The sequence below is a fragment of the Bubalus kerabau genome, chromosome 7 (genome assembly GCF_029407905.1).
Source record: "Bubalus kerabau isolate K-KA32 ecotype Philippines breed swamp buffalo chromosome 7, PCC_UOA_SB_1v2, whole genome shotgun sequence".
Lineage (NCBI taxonomy): Eukaryota > Metazoa > Chordata > Mammalia > Artiodactyla > Bovidae > Bubalus > Bubalus kerabau.
The window spans coordinates 78616317-78628371 of record NC_073630.1 but is presented as its reverse complement, the minus strand read 5'-3'; positions in this window follow the sequence as shown (position 1 = coordinate 78628371).

Sequence of the window (12055 nt, the reverse complement as noted above, 5' to 3'; positions counted from 1 at the left end):
TCTCCCTTTCTGAAGGCTGCCTTTTCACCTTGCTAATAGTTTCTTTTGTTGTGCAGAAGCTTTTAAGTTTAATTAGGTCCCATTTGTTTATTTTTGCTTTTATTTCCAATATTCTGGGAGGTGGGTCATAGAGGATCCTGCTGTGATGTATGTCGGAGAGTGTTTTGCCTATGTTCTCCTCTAGGAGTTTTATAGTTTCTGGTCTTACATTGAGATCTTTAATCCATTTTGAGTTTATTTTTGTGTATGGTGTTAGAAAGTGTTCTAGTTTCATTCTTTTACAAGTGGTTGACCAGTTTTCCCAGCACCACTTGTTAAAGAGATTGTCTTTAATCCATTGTTATATTCTTGCCTCCTTTGTCAAAGATAAGGTGTCCATATGTGCATGGATTTATCTCTGGGCTTTCTATTTTGTTCCATTGATCTATATTTCTGTCTTTGTGCCAGTACCATACTGTCTTGATAACTGTGGCTTTGTAATAGAGCCTGAAGTCAGGTAGGTTGATTCCTCCAGTTCTCTTCTTCTTTCTCAAGATAGCTTTGGGTATTCGAGGTTTTTTGTATTTCCATACAAATTGTGAAATTATTTGTTCTAGCTCTGTGAAGAATACTGTTCGTAGCTTGATGGGGATTGCATTGAATCTATAAATTGCTTTGGGTAGTATACTCATTTTCACTATATTGATTCTTCCAATCCATGAACATGGTATATTTCTCCATCTATTAGTGTCCTCTTTGATTTCTTTCACCAGTGTTTTATAGTTTTCTATATATAGGTCTTTAGTTTCTTTAGGTAGATATATTCCTAAGTATTTTATTCTTTCCATTGCAATGGTGAATGGAATTGTTTCCTGAATTTCTCTTTTTGTTTTCTCATTATTAGTGTATAGGAATGCAAGGGATTTCTGGGTGTTGATTTTATATCCTGCAACTTTACTATAGGCATTGATTAGTTCTAGTAATTTTCTGGTGGAGTCTTTAGGGTTTTCCATGTAGAGGATCATGTCATCTGCAAATAGTGAGAGTTTTACTTCTTCTTTTCCAATTTGGATTCCTTTTATTTCTTTCTCTGCTCTGATTGCTGTGGCCAAAACTATGTTGAATAGTAATGGTGAAAGTGGGCACCCTTGTCTTGTTCCTGACTTTAGAGGAAATGCTTTCAATTTTTCACCATTGAGGATAATGTTTGCTGTGGGTTTGTCATATATAGCTTTTATTGTGTTGAGGTATGTTCCTTCTATTCCTGCTTTCTGGAAAGTTTTTATCATAAATGGATGTTGAATTTTGTCAAAGGCTTTCTCTGCATCTATTGAGATAATCATATGGTTTTTATTTTTCAATTTGTTAATGTGGTGTATTACATTGATTGATTTGTGGATATTGAAGAATCCTTGCATCCCTGGGATAAAGCCCACTTGGTCATGGTGTATGATCTTTTTAATGTGTTGTTGGATTCTGATTGCTAGAATTTTGTTAAGGATTTTTGCATCTATGTTCATCAGTGATATTGGCCTGTAGTTTTCTTTTTTTGTGGGATCTTTGTCAGGTTTTGGTATTCACCACTTTCTTTAAGATCATTGATTGTTTCCCCAAAATCACATGAAACATTTTTGAGTTTTACTGTTTACCTATGTTTTCTTATCATTGTGCTGAGCAACAGTTCATCTTGATAATCTGTATTCCCAATGTTGTATCTATATGATTAAGTCTATCTCTCCCCCTGTAACTATGTAATTATGAGAGATATCCTTATCTCTCATTGAATCACTATTTTTTATCTCTTCTGCCTCCTCTCCTAAGTCTATGCAACATTCACCAAGATTATGGTCATAATACTCTACATTTTATTTAACAAGTTATTCCTCTTTCATATTGTATAACACTCAATAACTTCACTCATCACATCTATGCCAAAGGCTAGAGTCTCTGACGCTGTAAACAGTGTCAGAGTGATTCAGTGTAGAAAAGACCGCTGCGTTGTTGCTTTTAAGAAAGTAAGTTGCAGATATAAATGACTTTTAAAGTCTTGGTATAAATCAGCTTCTTCCCTTCTTCTTTATTTTCCTTCAGGAGGAATATCAGTTAATAAGAGCAGCAAAATATTAATTATTATTGCATTTGTATTTGAATTTGAATTAAAATACATATATCCACCTTATTCTCTCCTGCTATTGGTTCTGTATCTTTAAGCCTGCAGTCACTTTTAGGTCTTTTCTTTTTCTGTCATAGTCAACAATTATTTATGCAACTGAAATTCAGTTTATTCTAAATGCATACCCTACATTAGAGAGATTTAATTATTGCCGTTATGAGTTGTATTGTGTCCCCAGAAAAAAAATATGATAATGTTCTAACCTGTAATATTGCCTTTGGAAATTGAGTCTTTGTAGATATAGTTCATTAAGATGAGGTCATAATTGAGTAGGATGAGCCTTAATCTATTACAACCAGTTTCCTTATAAGAGGAAAGAGAAACACACAGGGATAATGTCATGTGGTGACACAGGCAGAGACTGAAACGATGTAGCTGCAAGCCCAGGAAAGCCAGGGATTGAGGACCACCAATAGAAACCAGGAAGAAATAAAGATTCTCCCTCAGAGGCTTCAGAGACCATGACCCTGCCAACACTTTGGCTCTATAATCTCCAGAACCAAGAAGCAATGAGTTTATCTTCCTTTAAGCCATCCATTTATGGCCCTCTATTGTGGCAGCCCCAGGAAATTAATATATAGTTGCCCTTATCATTTATTAATCATAAAATAGTTCTGAGTTCACATGGTGTTCTGTACATTCCACTAAAATTCCATTCAATTTCTGACTATAAATGTGATTTTGTCTATTGTTCTTTGTAGTTTTAGCAAATGTTGGTACATGTGTGTTGATGCTCTAATATTATATGCACAAATGTTTAAGATTATTAGGTCTTCTTGGTGAACTGACTCCATTATTGTTATGAAATGATCCATTTAAGCTCTTGTGATATTCTTTTCTCTAGAATAAATTAACTATTCAGTTTTACTTTGATTATTGTGAGCATGGTATATTTTTTCCATTACTTTATTTGTGTCTGCATATATATAAAGTGAGTATCTTACAGGCAACACATGGTGAGTGGTGTCTTGCATTTTTTATCCCAGCTGACAATTCCTATCTTTTAATTAGGATGCTTAAAGCAGTGAAATTATTATAGCATATTTAAAATAAATAGTTTTGCTATTTGTTTTCTATTTATCCCATCTGTTCTTTATATACATTTCCTTCTTTTTCTGCCAAATCCTACCTACCAACAGACTGTTTTTGTATAGCCTCAAAACAATAAAAAATTTGTTTTTTCCCATTTAAAAGGTTATAAGGAAAACAAAACAAAATATATGCAAGAGGTTAAATGTATTCCTCAAGGACTAAGCTATTTACTCTCTGCCCCCTTACAGAAGCATTATAATATATACCTGTGATGTTTAAACAGCAAATTTAACTTTTAAAGAGATTTACATTTTTAATGTCTTTTATATCTATACCATTTAACCACTATTTTTGCTTCTTACTCCTTTGGAAAGATCAAGATTTCCATTCAGTATTATTTTTATTCTACTTAAATTATCAGTTCAGTTCAGTTCAGTAGCTCGGTCGTGTCTGACTCTTTGCTGGACTATTGCCTGCCAGGCTTCTCTGTCCATGGGAATTTCCAGGCAAGAATACTGGAGTGGGTTGCCATTTCCTCCTTCAGGGGATCTTCCCGACGCAGGTTAAGAACTTGCATCTTCTGCATCTCCTGCACTGGCAGGCAGGCAGATTCTTTACCACTAAGGTAGTACCATCTGTCTGTTAGTCGTTCAGTCGTGTCCAGTTCTTTGTGACCCCAAGGACTGTAGCCCTCCAGGCTCTTCTGTTCATGGGATTTTCCAGGCAAGAATACTAGAGCTGGTTGCATATATATTAACAAATATATATATATATATATCTGCTAATATACTTGTCCTACATCTCAGCTATACTCTCTACTTTTCATGTGTGTTCATTTTCCAGTCATTATTTTCTGTTCCCCTTTCATTTTTATTACCTTATGTTCCTGTTCACTAATATTTTCTGCTGTAATAGCTAAGCATCCATTATTAGTCCTATCTAGTGTAGTTTTCATTTCAGTCATTGTGGTTTCACCTTTAGATGTTTGATTTGGATCCTTTTTGCATTTTTCAAGTCTCTTTGTGTTTAATATTCCCTCTAGGATTGTGAACTTATGGGAAAGAGCTATAACTGGTTTTTTTTTTTTTTTCTGCCTCCAGTTTTTTTTTTTTTTTATTTTTAAACTTTACATAACTGTATTAGATTTGCCAAACATCAAAATGAATCCGCCACAGGTATACATGTGTTCCCCATCCTGAACCGTCCTCCCTCCTCCCTCCCCATTCCATCCCTCTGGGTCGTCCCAGTGCACCAGCCCCAAGCATCTGTTTTTAAGGTTAGAAAGAAAAGAGAAAGTGAAGTTGTTCAGTTGTGTCCTACTCTTTGCGACCCCATGGACTGTAGCCTACCAGGCTCCTCCACCCCTGGAATTTTCCAGGCAAGAGTACTAGAGTGGGTTGTCATTTCCTTCTCCAGGGGATCTTTCAGACCCAGCGATTGAACCCGGGTCTCCCTCATTGCAGGCAGACGCTTTACTGTCTGAATCACCAGGGAAGCCCTTATTAGTCATTTGTATCAGTTTTGATTAACCAATTTTATCCTCATAATATGTGGTATTGTTCTGCTGATTTCCACGCCTGGCAATTTTTGATTGGATGACAAACACTGTTGAAATTTACCTTGTCGGTTGCTGGATTTTTGTATTTACACAAAAAATCTTCAGTATTGTTCTGAGATGCATTTGAGTTACTTAGAAACAGCTAATTCTTTTGTAATTTGTTTATATCTTTTTAATTGAGATAAGAGTAAGATTTGCTGCTGCTGCTGCTAAGTCGCTTCAGTCATGTCCCACCAGGCTCCCCTGTCCCTGGGATTCTCCAGGCAAGAGTACTGGAGTGGGGTGCCATTTCCTTCTCCAATGCATGAAAGTGAAAAGTGAAAGTGAAGTCGCTCAGTCGTGTCTGACTCTTGGCGACCCCATGGACTGCAGCCTACGAGGCTCCTCCCTCTATGGGATTTTCCAGGCAGGAGTAAAATTTACTCTATGTCTAATTTTCTTGTACTTAGAGGAAAGACCTTCTGAGTAAAATACTTGATGCATTTTATATTTCATAGGTTTAGCTTCTGCCTGGTAGGAAGAGGAAATATACCCAGATTATAAGAGGTTCAGATATTGCTCCTGCTAATCCTCTTGGTTGATTTTTTGTCTAATCTTAGATCATCTTCTGACACCCACGGGCTGATTAGTACTCAATGATTACTCAAAGAATATTATTTAAAGATCTCCAGAGCTATTTCTCTGAGAAATTCTCTCTTCTTTGATACTTGGGTCTGCTAACTGTAGCTTCACTGACCTCTCTGGACTCCCAGATTCATCTCCTCCTGTGAGAAATCTTCTCAGGTTACATCTGGGTTTCTCCACTCTGCAAGTAGGTTGAAATAATTATTGGACTCATCCTATTTAATGTTTCTCATATACCAGGTACCATTGTTCTTCATTGCCTGATTCCAATGTCTTGAGAACTATTTTCTTTGAAATGTTTTCCCTGTTTTTAGTTGCTTCTATTGGTTCAGTGTCAAATATTCTATCTTGACTGAATATGAAATTCCCCTTAAGCCAACTTTGAGCTCAATTTGCAGTATGGTATTAGTGTAGCGATGAAAAATACTATATTATTTGTAAGTTTATACAAAATACATAGTCATATGCATTCCATCAAAAGTATATTAACACTCTTGGAACACTGAAATAACTACTGATCAGCCCACATTATGAAGAAGATATCAAAATCCAAGGAAATCAAGGCATTTTTTAAGCATACTACATAAAAGAGCAAATATAGTATCTTAACAAAGGATAAATACACTAGTCAATAAACAAGTGCAATTATGGATTGAACAGAATCAATGGTTAATGAAACTAAAATTGTTAATCACCGAGAAGGTAGAATACACAGCTGAAATTGAAGATACTTCATTTAAAAAAAAATTCTGAAAGAGATATTCCTGTGCATTTTTGTGCGTTTACACAATCAAAAAGAAGGTGAAAATATAGTTTATTTATTAAGAACCACAGGGCTAGTGTTAAAGAACTGCCCTGCCAATGCAGGAGATGTAAGAGACACAGGTTCAATCCCTGGTTTGGGAAGATCCCCTGAAGAAGGGAATGGCAACCCACTCCAGCATTCTTGCCTGGAGAATCCCATGGACAGAGGAGTCTGGAGGGCTAAAGTCCATAGGGTCATACACAATTGGCCACAACTGAAGCAACTTAATATAACACATTAAGATCCATAACTCTATATGACTGCCATTTCTGCATAAATGGTCAAAAATTCATTGAATCCTTGTTCTAAAGTGATTAAAGATCAGGAATATTTATGCAATCAATTTTAAACAACTAAGAACTCAGGTTAGTCTTTTTTTTTTTTTTTTTTAGAGATGCTACTATATATACATTATACATTATTGATAAAAAGGCAAAAGAGGAAGCTTAATTACATTTAATAAGCATATGCTTTTTATCAAGATTTTTTTAGAATTATAAGTTTGAAGGCCTTCTCTACCACTGTTACTTATTCTTTGAATTTATATAGTTTTTTTTCCCTAAAAGTGATAGAACTGAACCATTAAAGTATTTTTAGCATTATCTTTTTTTAACTTAAATCTTTCTTCTAATCTATACCTTTCTAGCAATGTCAATGCTGCTGCTGCTAAGTCACTTCAGTCGTGTCCAACTCTGTGTGACCCCATAGATGGCAGCCCACCAGGTTCCCTCATCCCTGGGATTCTCCAGGCAAGAACACTGGAGTGGGTTGTCATTTTCTCCTTCAGGGGATTTTCCAGACCTGTGGATTGAACCCACATCTCCTGTCTTCTGCATTGCAGGTGAATTATTTAACCACTGAGCCATCGGGGAAGCCCAAGATGATGCAAAGCACTCATCAAAAACTGAATCACAAGTAAATGGATAAGAAAGTAAATTAACATACTCACTTTTATATTTGCAAATGTTGGAACAGTGACTATCCCATAATAGGTGTTCAAAATTGCATATATTTAATGAATAAGAAATTTTCCTTGTAGAAATTTTAACAAATTGTTTGAGTGAGGAATTATTGTTGTTTCAGAAGGCAGATGGAACAGGAGATCACTGAGCCAAGCACATGGCCTCATGGAATATGCCAAGTAGTTTGTACCTCATTAATATTTATTGAGTAAATAATTCTCAAATTTTCATCCATTCAGGTAGATGGATGGTGAAGTATAATGAAACAATAGTTTGATAATTAACAATACTTATAGATCTTAAGGAGTGTCAAAGCAAGTATTTCAGGTATAGGTAAGAAGGCAGAAATATGGAAGAATTAAATATAGAAAGCTCGTTAAAGTTGCCACACATTAGAGATACATCTCTCTTCAAAGATATATTTTAGACTAACTCTTCAGTGACTCACATTTTAATCAGTTAATATAATTACATTTCATGAAAGGGATAACATGTTTAGCAGCTAATATATTAACAGGATCCGATCATTATGGTCTATTATCACCACGAGAGATTTCAGGCAATTGCACAAAAAGCCAGCTGAATGTTCCAGCAAGTATTGGGTGACGATGTGGAAAATTCTTAAAGAGATTGGAATACCAGATCACCTTACCTGCCTCCTGAGAAATCTATAAGCAGGTCAAGAAGCAACAGTTATAAACAGACATGGACAATGGACTAGTTACAAACTGGGAAAGGAGTACAACAAGGCTGTATATTGTCACCCTGCTTATTTAACTTATATGCAGAGTCCATCATGCTAAATGCTGGACTGGATGAAGCAAAAGCTGGAACCAAGATTGCAGAGAGAAATATCAATAGCCTCAGATATGCAGATGACACCACCCTTATGGCAGAAAATGAAGAGGAACTAAAAAGCCTCTTGATGAAGGTGAAAGAGGAGAGTGAAAAAGTTGGCTTAAAGCTCAACATTCAGAAAACGAAGATCATGGCATCTGGTTCCATCACTTCATGGGAAATAGATGGGGAAACAGTGGAAACAGTGTCAGACTTTATTTTTTGGGGCTCCAAAATCACTGCAGATGGTGACTGCAGCCATGAAATTAAAAGACGCTTACTCCTTGGAAGAAAAGTTATGACCAACCTAGATAGCATATTCAAAAGCAGAGACATTACTTTGCCAACAAAGGTCCGTCTAGTCAAGGCTATGGTTTTTCCAGTGGTCATGTATGGATGTGAGAGTTGGACTTTGAAGAAAGCTGAGCACTGAAGAATTGATGCTTTTGAACTGTGGTGTTGGAGAAGACTCTTGAGAGTCCCTTGGATTGCAAGGAGATCCAACCAGTCCATTCTGAAGGAGATCAGCCCTGGGATTTCTTTGGAAGCAATGATGCTAAAGCTGAAACTCCAGTACTTTGGCCACTTCATGCGAAGAGCTGACTCATTGGAAAAGACTCTGATGCTTGGAGGGATTGGGAGCAGGAGGAGAAGGGGATGACAGAGGATGAGATGGCTGGATGGCATCACTGACTCAAAAGACTTGACTCTGAGTGAACTCCAGGAGCTTGTGATGGACAGGGAGGCCTGGCGTACTGCGATTCATGGGGTTGCAAAGAGTCGGACATGACTGAGTGACTAAACTGAACTGAACTGAACTCATATTCAATGATTATTATACTGCTTTAACTGCCTTCAGTAGAAAAAAACATTTTAAAAATTGTTTTCATGTAGATGATCTCAAACTTTGTTTTTTATATTTGATATCTGCCTTTACATATGTAAAACCTAAGAAAAAGCCACCTGTATATTTTACTCATTCATTTGCCAAAGGATAAGATTTAATATAGCAAGATTCTGAAAACTATAGTATACATTTTTGCCTTGTGAATAGAAAACGAGTTGATCTATAATTATTCACTGAAGAGTTGGGCAGTAATCATCATTCTGACCAAATTTTTCTTTATAAATTGGGAATCTTTGAAAACTTATCTTTTAGCATTTCTTTCAAATAGGCTATATTGGTTGAGTTATTCAATGAAATCACTACCTAGGCAAAAAAGAAAGCATTTGAATTAACATACAGTTTTAAGTAATTTTACTCCTTCATCACATTATTTACTGCATTAACTAAAGTGAATTTATTTGCCTTCTCACAATCGGCAAAGGATACGTTCACAGTCATATCCTGCAATTAAAAAAAGGAAATCACTTTTATGATAGATTTTTTTTTTTTTAATTTGGCTGCCTGGGTCTTAGTAGCAGCATGTGGGATTTGAACCAGTTCCCTGACCAGAAATTGAACCTGGGCTTCCTGCTTTGGGAATGTAGAGTCTTAGCCATTGGACCATGGAGGAAGTCTCTATTTTCATGGTAGACTTTTATGTTAGTTTCAAAGTATCTTCTAATTATCAAATGTATTTAAAATTATGTATACTTTAATTTCCTATCCAGAATATAAGTAAAGCTTTTAAATTAATGAATTAATGCACAATTATTGTAGGCAGTTCAGAAAGTTAAATTCTATTACACTCCCTAAGTGTTAATCAATTAGCCATTTTCATTAGCTATAAGTCAGAATACTGGAGTGCCCCCAAAGAATGAATTTAAAAATTAAAATATTTTTATAATTCAATTTCATGAAATATGTCATATCTGTGGCTAATTTTACCTTTTCCTTTTCATTCTCACTCAAATCCTCTACCCTTGCCCTTTGGGCATGCACAGAAGCCCAGCTCTGTACATCCACACATGACATTCGATTACGCATATTCCTAACTGCTGGCATGAGCTGTATACTAAATATTGTACCTATCAAGCTTTACATGTTTTCATTTTAAAATTCCCATTTAAATGCAAATTCTGCCATTTAAATAGAGTCCTCGTGTGCTTTATTACACTATAATTACTATTTCCCATCTTCCTGGAACCAACTGCAAGAAAGGCCATAGGTCACTTTCCCAGCCCTCTAAAAGTGCAATTGAAATCGGGAAGTCATCATCTACAGCATTTGTGAATGACACCCATTTGTTAAGGGAGACCTGAGGGACTGATTCAAACAGTGCCCTAAAACCTGTCTTGTCCTGTGATTTACAGCAACAAGAACAAACAAAGCCCACAGCTATAATCTCTTCAGGTCCATGTGAATTAAACAGGTTAGCCAGAATTTGGCACAAATAAATAGCAATTGAAATGCTGCCCTCATTTTGAAAGGAGACACATGCCAAATGATACAAGCTAATTCCAATGTCAAGGGACAAGAAAGAAACACAAATGTATTTAGTTATTGTCTATTCTTATTTAATGAAACTCAAAGTCATGGGTTTAATTTAGTATAGATGATAGAATTAACATTTTCTATAGGATTGTTTATTAATACCATGTGATAAATGGGATAAATATAAAAGATATACATAAATGTATATTTGAAAGTCTTTAGGATACATGAACATATAGTAAATTAATAATATTAGTAATACATGGTTATATATCTGCAGAATATCTATAAACTCATTCATTATAGCATTCTTAACATTTAATTCTCTGTTGTTGTTCAGTCACTAAGTCTGATCAGCTCTTTGTGACCCCATGGAATCTAGCACACCAGGCTCCTCTGTACTCCACTATCTCTCCAAGTTCGCTCAAATTCATGTCCACTGAGTCGGTGGTGATGCTATCTAACCATCTCATCTTCCATCTCCCCCTTCTCCCTTTGCCTTTGATCTTTCCAAACATCGGGGTCTTTTCCAATAAGTTGACTTTTCCCATCAGGTGGTCAAAGTATTGGAGCTTCAGTCACAGTCCTTCCAATGAATATTCATGGTTGATTTTCTTTACAGTTGACTGGTTTGATCTCCTAGCTGTCCAAGGGACTCTCAAGGGATTCTCTCTCCAAGAGTCTTCTCCAGTTTGAAAGCATCAATTCTTTAGAGCTCAGCCTTCTTTATGGTTCTTAGCATTTAATAAAACATTTAGTAGAAGAAGTTAATAAAAGCTTGACATTATATATTTTATATGTGTCTTCTGGGGTATGGTGTGCATATGTATTTGGGGTAGTGTACATGTGTTTTTGGGGTAGTGGATTGTGAGTGGCAACCAGTAAAAATAAAAAAGAGAAAAGATAAAAAAAAATGGCTTCTATAGGCAGCTTATCTCCAAAATGCTTGTTAAATTTATCTGAACTTCTGCCCTGAGAAACGAAAAGAACATGGACATTTGAATCAGACAAACCTGGGGTCAAACAAGATTAATAAGTGACCAAATTGGTATCCCTAAGCAAGATATTTCATCTCTCTATCTGAAATTGGAAACTGAGAGTATAAAATGTCTTAGAAGCCAATACATTACAGGCATAGACATAGGTATAGAATACAGATAACTTTAGATAATAACATCTTTGAACATAGAACACATAACTTCCTCAGACATTCAACACCCCCATGCATTTAGTTCCACACTGATTATAGACATGTACACAGGACAAAGAGGCACCACTTTTCTCATAACTGCTCTAAGCCCCTCTGTGCTGTGTTTAGTTGCTCAGTTGTGTCCAACTCTTTGCGACCCCATGGACTGAAGCCCGCCAGGCTCCTCTGTCCGTGGGCATTCTGCAGGCAAGACTACTGGAGTGGGTTGCCATGCCCTACTCCAGGGGATCTTTCCAACCCAGTGATTGAAACCAGGTTTCCAGCATTGCAGGAGAATTCTTTACTGTCTGAGTCACCAGGGAAGCCCAAGAATACTGGAGTGGGTAGCCTATCCCTTCTCCAGGGGATATTCCCAACCCAGAGATCGAACTGGGGTCTCCTGCATTGCAGGTAGATTCTTTACCAGCTCAGCTACACCAGGGAAGCCCCAAGTCCTCTAATGATAATGTATTTTCAGCTGAGATTATTAAGTTACAAATCGTAGGGCCCTGAGTACTG